Source organism: Perca fluviatilis, chromosome 17 (assembly GCF_010015445.1).
Source record: "Perca fluviatilis chromosome 17, GENO_Pfluv_1.0, whole genome shotgun sequence".
Lineage (NCBI taxonomy): Eukaryota > Metazoa > Chordata > Actinopteri > Perciformes > Percidae > Perca > Perca fluviatilis.
The window spans coordinates 10,056,800-10,071,594 of record NC_053128.1 but is presented as its reverse complement, the minus strand read 5'-3'; the positions used below and the strand labels follow the sequence as shown (position 1 = coordinate 10,071,594).

At 43.4% G+C, this 14,795-nt stretch overlaps 1 long non-coding RNA gene across 2 annotated transcripts in view; it reads right to left on the bottom strand.

Moving 5' to 3' along the window:
• The window catches only part of LOC120545223, a 110,688-nt gene that overhangs the window by 85,902 nt on the left and 9,991 nt on the right, over positions 1–14,795 (bottom strand). For both annotated transcript variants that reach the window (XR_005636632.1, XR_005636633.1), the window contains exon 3: positions 4,705–4,821. This is a non-coding gene — a long non-coding RNA (uncharacterized LOC120545223). The remainder of the gene's footprint in view (positions 1–4,704; positions 4,822–14,795) is intronic.

The following is a 14,795-nucleotide window of genomic DNA, read 5'->3' as shown; positions in this document are numbered from 1 at the left end:
CACAAACAAAACACAACAAAAAAGCCCCACTCTGTCTCCTTCACTTTATATCTCTGTCTATCTGCCTCTCTCTAGCTCGGCTGGGCGACTCTCTGAGGAGGAGGAAGCTGAGAGAACTCATTTGCATATAAACTGTGAGAGGCAGGGATTGTCATCGGGCGGCACATTAGATGCAAGGAGCGCGAAGGGAGAGGATTTTCATGTGCAAATTTCAGCCTCGCCAACTCCGTGCATTATTATTTCATCAGCGCCTAAGAAGGAAACCCCTCCGATCCCCAAAACCCTGCCATCATCCCCACGGACACTTCAAGATTCAGACCAAATCCCACCGCCGCGCCTCTTCCCCAGAAGGCCCAACTACTGAGTAGCTGTTTACACCGGGGCCCGAGAAGCAGGAGGAGTCAATTCGCCTCTGAGACGGACGTGAGATCAGATAAGAGGGAGCCGCAGGAAGAGGGAACAGATATACACCAGTTGTGACCAGCAGTATTGGTGTTCCTTGCATTAATTGCTTGTAAACTGCGAGGCTGGAGGCTCGCTGGCTTTCAAGTTTAAAAAGGAGATTACAGCCAATTAGCAGGGCCTCTGAAAACCCTTTACTGTCTGGGGAATAGCAGCTGATCCCTAATGTGGGACAGCTGTGAGCAACAAAAGAACAGTCGCAGTCCTGCTTTTGAAAACACACTTGCAAGCAGAGCACTTTCAAAACACACACACATATCGTATGCACTCACGTATATAATCTCACATGCAAACAACCCCCCACAGATTGATAGCAATAGCTGCAAAGAAGTACTATTAACAGTATGAAAAATGAATGAGAACATAAATGCAACCATGCAAACAGGCACAAACGTGCACAAAGCATGCACTCGTTCCCAAAGTGACAAAACGGGAACAGACAGGGAGGTAAATACGTTTTAAAAGGTGAGGGGGAAAGAAAAAAAAAAAGGTTTGTGGGTTGGGGAATGTATTTCATCCTTTTAAATCAATTTGTCAGGTTCTTCTTAGAGACGCGTAACCAAAAGAGACGAGTGTTTCCCTGTAAACTGCCATCTTTAATTTCTTTGTCTGACATGCTCCACTATACCACGACACACCAGAGACCGAGCATGAGGTGAGCATGAGGTTCAAAGCCCGGATGGGGAGCAGAGCCTGTGTACCCCTGAGCACCGTGGATTACCTCATTCACTCGTATGTCAAACAGAAGGCAGGGAAAGGAGGAACACAAGTCAAAAGATCTCCACAGTCTCCGTAATCGACGACGATTCATGCCGAGCCCCGCGACTCCCACTTACGAGCCACGCTCAATGATTTCCTTCTTCCTCTTTATCTTTTTCTCCCCGTTGTTTCATTCCCCATTCTGTCAGTTTTCGGGCTGCGTGCCTTTCTGTCACGTTCGGCGCGCACCTGCACATCCTCAGCTACACCCCGCCGCCCCGCCATCTTCCTCCTCCGCCTCCTCCCTCGTACCCACGAAACACGTTAGCAAAAACAGCTGTGTGCCAAATATTCTGACTTCAGGTAGATATTCAGATATGTGCCGAACAGCTTCCTTTAAAAAGGTTTGTGAAATGTACTCTAAGTGTTTAAGATTGCTTTATAGCCACAAAAATGTTTGTTTTGTTCAGCAGGTGAACTCGTTCTGGTGTTGAAGAATGTTGTATATAAGTAACCTGTTAAAATTTAACCTTAATCCGCTCGCCCACAGGAAAAATAAGAGGTATCTGCACACTGCCGAGCATGTGGAAGCTGACAGGAACATCAATAAACAATGGTTTAGAGTAGGCTGATTTAGCAAAAAGGAATTTTTTAAATGAGAATATGGAACTTCTGAAGGAAGAAATAGCAACCAAAAAAATATTCTCTTACACTTGAAAAGTTGAATTCATAAGCAATTCAACACACCCGCTCAATTCAATACGCTCAGGGGTTTTGCGGATATGCCTTGGCATGACCAGTAGTTTACGGTTGAGAATGTTAGCTAACGTTAGCAAACTTTAGAATGCATTTCTGCTGTGTAATTACTGAGACATCTCACTGACTATATAACTACAGTATAGCTCCACCTGTGCTACTGTTCAACTATGGTTTAACTTGTCAAAACTTTACGGTTTTATCCAGTGACTGTCAAAAGAAGGTTATATCACAAACGTAAAGTAGAAGTAATTGCTGCTTGTGACCATTTGACAAAAAACACTGCATAGCCCAGCCCTCAAAGACACTGTCCTCTACAGAAAAACTAAAACACACTGGTTGTTAGTTCAAATTCTTGAAACAACCAGTGTTTACTACAGGTGTAGAGTACAGTACATGCACACATGCATCTTAAACACTGAATCATCATTGTCACTGACTACCATGTCTCAGGGAGCTTTCACGCCAAATAGTTCAGTAGAGTAGGCAGTGCGATTTGGGGGTGAAGTTGCAACATTGTTGCATTGTTCATTTGGTTCGGTTAGCGTTCACGCTGCACATTGTCAAGCACACCAAACACTATGAACAAATTTCACGCGGTTGAACCGATCGCTCCTCTACTGGTCAGAATATCCGAGTTATTATCAGTTAAATCATATATAAGTCTGTAAATTGTTTGCAAGGTTTAATTCATTTGAATCAAAAGTAAATAACTACTAAGTGCACTGTTTTTTCAACACGGCCTCTAAACAAAAAAACATTAGGTTGATTGCCAATGACCCCCAAAGCAACATATGAGAGTTCTATTTAACGCCATAATACAGCCGCACGGTGCTCATTTTAAACATGTGACCATAACATGTAACTGTAACATGTGACTGTAACATGGGACTGTAACATGGGACCGAAACATGTGACTGTAACATGTGACTGTATCATGGGACCGTAACATGTGACTGTAACATGGGACTGTAACATGGGACCAAAACATGTGACTGTAACATGTGACTGTAACATGGGACTGTAACATGGGACCGAAACATGTGACTGTAACATGTGACCGTAACATGTGACTGTAACATGGGACTGTAACATGGGACCGAAACATGTGACTGTAACATGTGACTGTAACATGTGACTGTAACATGGGACCGAAACATGTGATTGTAACATGTGACTGTAACATGGGACTGTATCATGGGACCGAAACATGTGACTGTAACATGTGACTGTAACATGGGACCGTAACATGTGACTGTAACATGTGACTGTAACATGTGACTGTAACATGGGACTGTATCATGGGACCGAAACATGGGACTGTAACATGGGACTGTAACATGGGACCGTAACATGGGACCGTAACATGTGACTGTAACATGGGACTGAAACATGTGACTGTAACATGGGACCCGAAACATGTGACTGTAACATGGGACTGTAACATGGGACTGTAACATGGGACCGAAACATGTGACTGTAACATGTGACTGTAACATGGGACTGAAACATGGGACCGAAACATGTGACTGTAACATGTGACTGTAACATGGGACTGTATCATGGGACCGAAACATGTGACTGTAACATGTGACTGTAACATGGGACCGTAACATGTGACTGTAACATGGGACTGTAACATGTGACTGTAACATGGGACCGAAACATGTGACTGTAACATGTGACTGTAACATGGGACTGTAACATGGGACCGAAACATGTGACTGTAACATGTGACTGTAACATGGGACCGTAACATGGGACTGTAACATGGGACTGTAACATGGGACCATGACATGTAACTGTAACATGGGACCATGACATGTGACTGTAACATGTGACCGTAACATGTGACTGTAACATGGGACCGTAACATGGGACTGTAACATGGGACTGTAACATGGGACCATAACATGTAACTGTAACCTGGGACTGTAACATGGGACTGTAACATGGGACCATGACATGTAACTGTAACATGGGACCATGACATGTAACTGTAACATGGGACCATAACATGTAACTGTAACCTGGGACTGTAACATGGGACTGTAACATGGGACCATGACATGTAACTGTAACATGGGACCATGACATGTGACTGTAACATGGGACCGTAACATGTGACTGTAACATGGGACCGTAACATGGGACTGTAACATGGGACTGTAACATGGGACCGTAACATGGGACTGTAACATGGGGCTGTAACATGGGACCATAACATGTAACTGTAACCTGGGACTGTAACATGGGACCATGACATGTGACTGTAACATGGGACCGTAACATGTGACTGTAACATGCGACTGCGGTGGCAATTTTAATCACATGACTGTTCTATTTAACGACGCCTGTGCAGTTTGCCTGTGTTGTCGTTCGTTGACTACATTCTAGCATCCAACCTTCCCGTCTCCTACCTACAGTCAACTTTGTTTTCTTTTAACAATGACCACGATCTTACCCTAAAGTAAAAAAAGACTAAACGTTGCCCATGGAGGTGAGAAAAAAAAAAATTACTAAATTGTCATTTGTGCTGAACCTGTTGGGAATCAACCAGGTAACCAGGTATGTATAGAAAAGGCAAAACGGACGCAACTCTGTCTCCTAAAAATGAAATTCATATACTACAAAATGGTTTGGCCTAATACATTTAGCAGGAAAAGCAACTGCTGCATGGGTTATGGTAGATATCTTTTTCAGTCCTGGAAGTGCTACGTTCTTAAACCACAAAGAAATCTTTTGGAGATGGTTGGGTTGAATGGTGGTACAACATAGCAAACTCACTGGGTGGATAGCACTGTTGCCTCACAGCAAAATGGTCCAGTGTTCGATCCCCGGTCAGCCTAGGTCCTCTGGGTGTGGAGTTTGTCACTTTTGGCTTTTTCAACCAAGATCCCGATGCTTTGAGAAGAAGAAGACAAAGAAGAGAAATTACATTTTTACACTCTGTAGTTACAGTTACAGACAACACCAGGGCAGTGCCCAGGAGGTGAACTGGCACCTCTCCACACACCTTTCTTGGCCGGTACGGGGCTTCAACCGGCAACCTCTACGGACTGAGCTACTACTAAACCTACCCGTAAAAACACTTATTTGTCGATCGATTTAAAGTATGAACACTTTTTGACTTTGTAGATTCACTCAATTATAAGGTCTCCTTATAACGTTGATAAAAACTGAAATCCGGGTAGCATTATGTTTCTGTCTAATTTTTTTAGTCAGGGTTAAACAAAAGGTTCGTTTTTTGGTCCTACACATGTTGAGATATATTAATATATAAATTTAACATAGCATGCCTTTCTAACAACACACTTTAATCACCATTTATTTAAAAAAAAATAATAATAATTTTGAGCTTTCATTCAATTTAATTTTCATTCAGTAGTTGTCCAATCATCTCGCTGTGCTCAGGGGACTATTTGTTTATAGTGTGACCCTATCTGGAAAGTCAACAGCTGTTTCCAGTCGGGCTTAGCGGCGACACCGCCATCCTTCAACATGATGGGTTTCGCCTTTTAATGCATCGCAGTTAACCACATCCTAATTAGAACTAATGACTTGCTCGTTAAAGAGCTCTACAGCTAATTGGCATACTGAACTGCAAGCGGGGATACACCACAAGGAGGTCAGGAATAAAAAATAAAAAAAGAATATGAAAGTTGTAAAACGGAGCGAGGCTGACCAGAGAAAGCTGCTAACCTTATTCAAACTGCATTTTTAATTAGGGATAATCTATATTCAAGGCAATGGATTTACCACAGTTTATATAGCCATCAAGTATCATAAATACTTAATGCTTTAAAAAAAAAAAAACACCATCTCAAACCCCAACACACCCAAATTTTTATTCCCCAAGTTTATGGCAATCTGGCATATCAGATATTATTAATTATAAATTGAACCATTACAGCACGCTTCAGAACCTCACGTTCACAAATTACATCCACAACTGGGGTTGAACATGAATTTGCTCTCCTGGTATTTCTGAAGCTGGAATGCAGAGTCGCCGGGTCTGATTCACATGCAGGGTCAGTCCTGCACCCTGTAGTTTCATTTAGATCAAAAAGACTCAAATAGATGGAGAATATCCAGAATATCTGATCATTTTCACCTTGCCTCTGAGAATCTCAGCGGCTTCAGAGACGATCTCATTAAATCAGAGATGTAAGAACCAGAGAGGGAGATATACAACAGAAATACTCCCTGCTTATGTCTGTGCTTTAAGACAAAGTGAATCCAGGTTAAGTGCTCCGACAATTCTCCATGTGGGTCCGTTCAGGAGAACGGCAGACACAAGTGGGAAGCTGCGACAGTCACACCACATTAGTGCAGTAACTGTAAAAAGGCCTTCCTGGGATTTGTTCCCTAAAAATACTCTCTCACCAGTGGAAGCCAAAGCCTCTCAGGAGCCTGATTTGAAACCTTGCAGCCTGAGGACAAGGCAAGCAAAGCCAGCAGTAAATAAAGACAAAAAAAACATGCCCCCAAATCACTCCTATTACAGACACAACACGGCAAACAGTGGAAAACAATAGAGTTATTTCAGCACAGAGCAGGACGGAGAGCGATGGAATCTTGGGGCCCAGGGCTGCAGGGCTAGGTGGGGGCCTCCCGGGCGGAGGTGGTAGGAAGGGTGCTCTAATGGGCTCAGGGAGGCTGGCTAGAGCCTGCTGGGGGCCCACAAGAGGCCCTAGCCTGTGGTCTTGCCTTGGGCAGGCAGCAGTCAGGTGGGCTGACAGACTGAGGCAGAGGAGGACCTCCCCATGTGGCTTGCCATCAACCCCCCTCCACCCCCCCACCCCGAGTCCCCTCCCTCTGCACAGATGTTCGGGGTTTGGGGAGCAACAGACTGTGCAGAAACAAACAAAGACCAAGATTTAACATCTTCAAGTTGCATCTGAGTGATATCTTTCACCGCATTGCTCCGAGTCAATTTGTGGTAGCTTTAAATTCAGACGACATCTCTGCTGCCAGATTAAAAGTTTAAACTCGCTCATGCAACATGGAGAAGACTGAAGTATGAGGTTTATTAATTAATGGTCATTTACAGGGTTGAATTAAACATCACCACGAGATGTCTGACTCCACACATGCAGCATTAGTACAAAGTTTGTTTTTGTGCCGTGTGTGTAAAAGAGAAGAATGGCCAGGCGTCGCTGTGAATCTGAGCATCAACACACACAAGGCTTTTCTCTCAGCTGTGTTACGAAGTTGCTCTGTACTTACACAGTCAACCTTTAACCCCAAAGCTCCCTGAAGCCCCATCCATATAGCCCACTGTAGGAGGTAAAGATCAGGGCGGCCCGGCCTGGAGTCTCCCCTCCTGACCGGCGAGGCGTGTGAAGCCTCTGGCATGACTCTCAGCATGGGAAAAGTGCAGCTTTATCACTGCTGCTCAAACATTCATCACACAACCTCTCCTGCAGAGAGCTCCAAAGGGAGACAATAGCGCCTCCATCAACTCCCATCTGAAGCTGCAGATTTAGGCAGAAGGTGGCAGAGAGGCAACTTCAAAGTTTTTCAAAGGGCCTAGGTCGACGCACACATCACACCAAAGAAGAAGAAGATGAAGGAGGAGGAGGAGAGGGACAGCCAAGGAGGGGCAGCTTTCCCCAGTCAGAAGGGAGGTCATAATCAGGCCATGTTTACCACCAGCACAGAGCACACCGATGTGTTCTGCTGTTTTAACATTTACAATATAGTACTGCAGCCATCACTGCAGGCAAAATAGTTTATGCTGCGGTGTTTGTCTATGTATGCATGTGTGTGTGTGTGCGTGTGCGTGTGTGTGTGTGTGTGTGTCCAAAAGTCTACCAAGACGACACTTTAAAAGGTATTTTCATTATTTCCTGCATAGAGCCGTGAAGGTCAGAGTTTCCCCAGCGAATATCAACAACTTTGCACAAACAGCTAAATAAATACTTCATACAATGGCAGCAGGAGAATACATTGCAAAAGTATGGAATTTAACAAGTCATTTGGTTTGTTACGGGCTCCTAAAACTGTCTTTAACACAATTTTAGTTCCTGATTCCAACAAATATCTACAGCTATATTATAAATAATATATAATTGATTGAATAATGATGTTGACAGGAGCGCATTGATTTGCCCTATTTTGTCTTGTTTCTATTACAGTTTTTTCCAACTGCTTACACACGTTTTCAAAACTATGTCTCCTTTTTTCAAAACTCTACACACAATTCCCCAAACTGCACACACAAAATGCAAAATGCCTCACATCTCCTTCAAAATGAAACACTGCATTCAAAATACCATAAAAAACATCTCAAAATGAAGCATTTGCATCAAATGGCAAACACTTTTTTCATAATAGTACATTTTTGGATATACCATGTACACACTGTTGTCTTAAATCTAAAGCTCTTTTGTCTTTCATAGGCCTATATCTACAATTACAATGTTCTAGAGAGAAAGTGATCTGCTGAAAGTGGTTGAAAAGTGCACTGTAAAAAACCATGTAATGTTACAGTTAAACACAAAATACTGATTGGGCAAAACATTACATTTGTAAGAGTAGCACAGTGTTGTATACAGTAGCATGAAACATGAAAAGTACAAACATATGTAAACCAAAGGTATCATTTTTTAGAATAAAGTGTGTATGTGTGTGTGTGTGTGTGTGTGTGTGTGTGTGTGTGTGTGTGTGTGTGTGTGTGTGTGTGTGTGTGTGTGTGTGTGTGTGATGTGTGTGTTTGTGCATGTTTGTGTGTGTGTGTTGTGTGTGTGTGTCGGGGCGGGTGGGGGTTGTATAATTGTATATACAGTTCTTGATAACTCTGCAAACCCTTGGTGTTCTCTCAATGAGCTTCATGAGGTAGTCACCTGAAATGGTTTTACCTTCACAGGTGTGCTTTGTCAGGGTTAATTAGTGGAATTTGTTCCCTTTATTAATAAAAAAGCAAAGTGTGGCTACTTTGAAGAATCTAAAATATAAGACATGTTTTCAGTTATTTCACACTTTTTTGTTAAGTACATAATTCCATATGTGTTCATTCATAGTTTTGATGCCTTCAGTGAGAATCTACAATGTAAATAGTCATGAAAATAAAAAGGAAACGCATTTAAATGAGAAGGTGTGGCCAAACTTTTGGCCTGTACTGTATATACAAAGTCTCCTTGATTTGTAATGCTGAAATAGTCATTAGATAGTTGCATGCAGTATGGACGCCACTGTAAAGCTCCTCAAGATGGGCTTCTCTCATTGGTCAATCCGTGGTTGATCACATGATGAATAAGTGTGGCCCTGATCTCATCAGAGATGGCTCTCCTTCTTCCTCTTCTTCCCTCCTCCTCCTCCTCCTCCTCCTCCTCCTCCCTCCTCCTCCACCTCCTCCTCGTTGTTGCCCCGTTTCTCCCTCCTCCTCCTCCTCCTCCTCTTCGTCCCGTCTCTCCCTCCTCCTCCCCTTGCTCTCTGTCTATTGTTGGCATCCATTGTTCAAAACAGGGAATCTGACCTTTGACCTGTGTATAGGCCTATACTAATGCAGCGATTGGTTAGTGTTCACTTATGACATAATGTGTTTGCACATGTGAGGAGTGTGTGTGTGCCCTGGTAAATAAGTGTAGCATTTTGATCGGTTGTGTTTAGATAAGGAAAGCAAGTCACTTCCTGTTAGATTTTTGTGTCTTAGGTAGAGAATTGTGTGTAATGTTTTGAAAGAAGTGTTTTATGCAATTGAAAACTGAGTGAAAGGCTGAGAAATAGTTTATGGTTTTGGAGATTTGCTGTGTAGTTTTGCACATTGAGTGAGAGGTTTCAAAAATCGAGTGACATGAAAAGATTTTGTGTGTAAGAAGTTGGAAAAAACTAACACGCGTTAAACTAGAATATTCTGGAAACATGAAAAACTGCACTAAACTAAATGGCAGTATGTTTATAATTGTACTAAACTGTGAGATGAGATCAAATGAGCCTTACTCATCACATTTAAGGAATACCTGTTATCAATTATTGACGGGATAATTGTCGGGAGTTCACTACTTCATCCTCCCACACACCTGTCTAACAGGTGTGCGTTAGACAATAGCTAGAATATGAGGCCAAAGTATCTGCATTATGTTCGCCAAAAAACACAAAACCTAATATAATATTAGAAAAAATAATTATATATATGATCTGTTTTACATCATTGCGGTATACAGAGAAAGAGTCTCTAGTTTTTGTTTCTTTTGTACATGTAATGCACTTTTGTAGCAAAATACGTATTAAGATGAACAATTTTTGCAGCGTAGAAGCAGACATTGTGGAAAGGTTTGTGCTCTTGAATTTAGGTTTCTCAAGAAGTCGTATCAGGTGTGCGTACCCAACAATCCCATAACAGAGGGGGAGAAAACAACTTGAAGAGGCTCGTCAGAGGCTAGAAAGGATCAATTTGATACCAAAGATGTGTGATGAACTGCAGGGAACTTGTTCAGTGTGAACGTGCGCGTTGTGATTGGTTGATCGATTCATCCCTTCACAGCGTGACATTAAAAGAGGTATGTTTTTTTAAATGTGTTGTGTGAGTTAACTTCACATAGAAGATTAATAAAACGGTACTGTGTCTGCCCACCATTATGATAAGTAAATTATTCTGTTTTGCACTATATGGGCATTAAAAAAATGTGTTAGAATCCTTTTAACAATCGAGAACAACAAATGTGCAGTTATTTCTCTCGATGGCAGAGATGTTTACAGACCTGCTGTGCCTCTCCTGTATCTACAAACCAGTTAACCCATATTTCATAAACATACGGCGTTACTGAAAACAGAAAAACAAAGTCAAACCATGCCATATATCTGGTGTCAAGTGAAGTATGATTGCATATTTGAATTGGAAATCTGGCAAAGTGACGATAACAACCTCATGCACCCTCTCGGAATGCGAGAAGAGGGTTAAATGAACAAAGCCTTGAAAAAGAGTCCAATTCTCCAGCTCCTGCCCCAATCCTCGCAGTTACCCCCACAAAGTACACAAGAAAAAAAGAAAATAGCATCATGCATATCATTCATTAGCAGCAAATAAAAGAAATTCTCTCTAATACTGCCCCCAAATCCCCGAGCTCCCAGCACCACGGAGCGGGGAACTAAAGAAATGGGGGAGAGAGAGAGATGCAAAAGGAAGCCGTCTCCCTCAAGTGCTTGTTAGGCCCAAATTATTATGGCGATGAATAATTTTAAAAATAAATAAGAAAATAAATAAATAAATAAAAAAAGGAAACATTTATAGATCTAAGTATTATCAGAGGAGCCGTGGGTCTGTTGCCAAGCTCTCTGGGCCCGTTTGAAATCTGCCTTTGTTTTTCCACTTTGATCTGTAACTGCTAACCTATCCATCGCTTCACCTGATCCCCTGTTAGCGCTTCTTCACCCACTTCCTCCCGGTAAACTTTTCTCTACGTGGGCACACGGCACTGCCCGCACTAAGTAGTAATCATAACTGCATCAGCATCATCATCTTTCCCCTCGTTGTCGTCATTAACTTTCCGTTTCTTTCACAACAATAATTAACATAGTGCACGGGGAGTGAGATTAGGCGGAGAGATGCAGGAGTAAATGAGGGAATACAGAGGAACGCAGAGCAAAGAGACGAGGAAAGGAAGCCATGTTGGAGGAAGAAAGAAAAGAGAGGAAGGAGACACGAGAGAAAGCTGCAACCAGCTCCTCTACTCCTCTCATCTTATCACCATTTCTCTGATTTCCTTTCCGTGCCTTTTTGTTTTGTCTATTTTCATCTCATTTCCTTTCCTCTCATCTACTTCCTGTATATCTTGTTTCCTCGTTTTCGCTTTCCTCTCCTCTAATGTTATTTCCTCTCCTCTTGTCTCCTGTCCATTCTCATGTACTTTCCTCTTCTCCCCATTTGTTTGTTTTTTTAATTATTTCCTCTACTCTACTCTCATTTTTCTCCTCTCTTCTCCTGTTACCTCTTTCTTATCCTTGAATTTCATGTCCTCTTCTCTTGCTTCCTTCTCTTTCCCTGTGGTTTCCTCTGCTCACTCTGTCTCCTGTCAACCACTTTCCTCTTCTAGGTTTCGTTTCCTCTTCTTTCCTTGTTTTCTCTGCTCTTGCTTCTTTTCCTCTCGTTTTCATTTTCTCTCATTTCATCTACTTTACACCTCAGCAGTGATGCCAGTAATGCGTTACTTAGTAACGCGTTACTCTAATCTGACCACTTTTTTCAGTAACGAGTAATCTAACGCGTTACTATTTCCAAACCAGTAATCAGAATAAAGTTACTTATCCAAGTCACTGTGCGTTACTATTTTTGTCATTTTCCTTAGTAAAAATATATATTTTTGCTTTCTTCTTGCGTCTCGAGGAGGACAGTTCACGTTTTCAGCATGAGGACAGGTCACGTTTTCAGCATGAGGACAGGTCACGTTTTCAGCATGAGGACAGGTCACGTTTTCAGCATGAGGACAGTTCACGTTTTCAGCATGAGGACAGGTCACGTTTTCAGCATGAGGACAGGTCACGTTTTCAGCATCAGGACAGTTCACGTTTTATGAGGACAGACGTTTTCAGCATGGACAGTACGTTTTCAGATGAGGAAGTTCAGTTCAGATGAGGAAGACGTTTTTCAGCATGAGGACAGGTCACGTTTTCAGCATGAGGACAGGTCACGTTTTCAGCATGAGGACAGGTCACGTTTTCAGCATGAGGACAGTTCACGTTTTCAGCATGAGGACAGGTCACGTTTTCAGCATGAGGACAGGTCACGTTTTCAGCATGAGGACAGGTCACGTTTTCAGCATCAGGACAGTTCACGTTTCAGCTGAGGACAGGTCGTTTCAGCATGAGGACAGGTACGTTTCAGTGAGGACAGGTCACGCATGAACAGTACGTTCAGCATGTGGACAGGTACGTTTCAGCTGGAGTACGTTTCAGCTGGGCAGTTCACGTACCACGCAGCCACACAAACACAATGGAGGGAGGAGAGAGATGCGTGTTTTCTAGCTGGAAATACAGTCACTATTTTGAGTTTGTGTCAGCTAAAGACGGCAATATTAAGGTTGGTTGTACACTCTGTGCTGGTGGCGACAAAGTGCTATCTAGCTACAAAAACACTACGGCAAATTTGAAGAAACATTTGGAGTCGCAGCGCTGCAGTCAAACTTACAGAGCAAGTCCCAGCAGGTGGTGCGAAGCAGAGAGAAGGAGGCCCCCCACCACCCAAACAACAAAAGCTGGACTTCGGTGTATAACCAGTAAGTGTGGGAGAGTTGAAGAAGTTGGTCGGGCAGTATGTTGTAGAAGAAATGCTGCCCTTAAACACCGTTAACTCGCTCTCTTTCGTGCCATAATAAAACAGATCCTACTGCTGGCCACGCTGAGCTGCCTCACAGTAAACCGGTTGTCATTTTTATGTTGAGGCTGTGGGGGTGTTGTCGGCAGTTGCTGAATGTAACTAATAAAGTAACTAGTAATCTAACTTCGTTACTTTTAAAATCAAGTAATCTGTAAAGTAACTAAATTACTTTTAAAATCAAGTAATCTGTAAAGTAACTAAGTTACTTTTTCAAAACTGCAACACTGCACCTCAGCTCTCGGTGTTCTTTCCTTTGCCTTCCTCTTCCTTGCTATCCTTGTTCCCTTCCTCTAGTCATCCACTTTTTCTTTCCTTTTGCCTCATTACCTTTCTTCTTTTTTTCCCTCTTCTCATGCCTGCTCTCATTTCTTTTTCTCTCATCTTCTTTGTGTTTTTCCTCCTTGCCTCCTCTTTCCTCTCCTCTGGTTTCCTTTCCTGTTGCCCTTCTCTCATCTACTATTTTCTCTTCCCATTTTGTTTCCCCTTCATTCCTCATTTCCTTTTTCCTCGTTCCCTTCTACTTTCATTAGCTCTTTTCTTGCTTCCTCTCATCTACTTCCCTCTCCTTGAATTTGTTTCCTCAACTCTCATTTCCTTTCCTCATATCTTGTGTTCTCACCTCTTCTCCCTTCTCTTCTCTACTGTCATTTCACCACTCATCTCCTTGTTTCCTTCTCTTCTCCTCCCCATCCTCCTCCTGAGGTTTCTGACCTCCAGTGCACAGACATTCCAACCCTGTGCTCTGTGCACGGCCTGTGATTGATATTGTAATGAGACTTATCCCCAACATCACCTTCCTCCCTGTACAACCCTACAACCGCACCCCCCCCCCCTTCCTCACTCCTCCTTTTCTGGTTCCATACCCTTCCTCACCCGCTCTACCCCCTTTGCTCCCTGAGCCCCCGAGTGGCTCGCTTGATTCTGTTTCATCACACATCAAACGGGCCTGACTCTCTCCACGCAGGCAGGACCCAGGGACTGTAACATCTGCACGGGGAGGCATGCAGGGTGTGGTTTTTTGGGGGTGACTCCGGCCTCTGAGGGGGAGAGGGAGGACACGCCATGCTACGAGCAGATGTCACCGGGACCCGAACAGCAGGCTGGGGGGGGGGGACGCCGCGGGAAAAGAGAGACGTAGTGAGGGACCCACCCCTGCAGCCCAGTCTGGGGAGTCTCTCCAAACACTCCACCTCTGCTCCCCTCTCCTCTTCTCACCTTGCAGCCCAGCTCCCTCCTCCTGCTCCCCCTTTTGACAGTACAATTAGGTAATTAGTCACCTCGGCGCTAATAACCTAATCATTACTTGTCTGCGTGTGTTTTCTCTCTATTTAAAAAAAAAACCCTGTCCTCCACAGGCGCTCCCCTGAGTCCTGATGTGGAGGTGGAGGGGCAGAGGAGGCGCACAATTACCTCTGTCTGGCTACTCCCCGTGGCACAGAGTGAGCCCAGGCTCTGATCCAGACCAAAGTAAAGGCCCTTTTTTAATGGAGACAGAGAGCCTGCTCTTTGTGGCGGGTCAAGATTGCTCTCACATCCATTAACACCAGAGCTACTTCATCAC